This window comes from Etheostoma spectabile, chromosome 5 (assembly GCF_008692095.1).
Source record: "Etheostoma spectabile isolate EspeVRDwgs_2016 chromosome 5, UIUC_Espe_1.0, whole genome shotgun sequence".
Taxonomy (NCBI): Eukaryota; Metazoa; Chordata; class Actinopteri; order Perciformes; family Percidae; genus Etheostoma; species Etheostoma spectabile.
Window position 1 is genome coordinate 10,632,404 of NC_045737.1, and position 748 is coordinate 10,633,151.

Sequence of the window (748 nt, forward strand, 5' to 3'; positions counted from 1 at the left end):
AGTGACAAAAAACATTGCAAAAAGCATCAAAAGTGTTGCAAAAAGTGACAAAAACTTTGTAAAAAGTTGCAAAACATAGCAAAAAACAAGTAAAGTGTTTCAAAAAGTGACAAAAACATTGCAAAAGGTGACAAAAGTGTTGCAAAAACCCACAAAACATTCCAAAAGGTGACAAAAATGTTGAAAAAAGTTGAAAAAAATAGCAAAAAGCAACTAAAGTGTTTCAAAAAGTGAAAAAAACATTGCAAAAGGCGACAAAAGTGTTGCAAAAAGTGACAAAAACATCACAAAAAAAACACAAAAACATTCCAAAAGGTGACAAAAGTGTTGCAAAAAGTGACAAAAACTTTGCAAAAAGTTGCAAAACATAGCAAAAAGCAACTAAAGTGTTGCAAAAAGTGACAAAAACATCGAAAAAAACACAAAAACATCGCTATAAGCGACAAAAGTGTTGCAAAAAGTGACAAAAACATCGCAAAAAAAACACAAAAACATTCCAAAAGGCGACAAAAGTTTGAAAACATGGAAAATAAGTTTCAAATTTAAATTTTGAGTCACAAGTCTTAAGTCATAACGTGAAAAAGCGTAACGTGGTTTATTCCTAATCTACCTCAACGATCAATCACCAAATTTCTGTTTTGATTTTTGTTGTCGACAGTTTTCAGTGGAGCCATGTGAGAGAAACTGAATTAAACTGAGCTCCAGGTTTTTAATGTTGTAAATAACACAACGCTCTTTGCCAAGTACA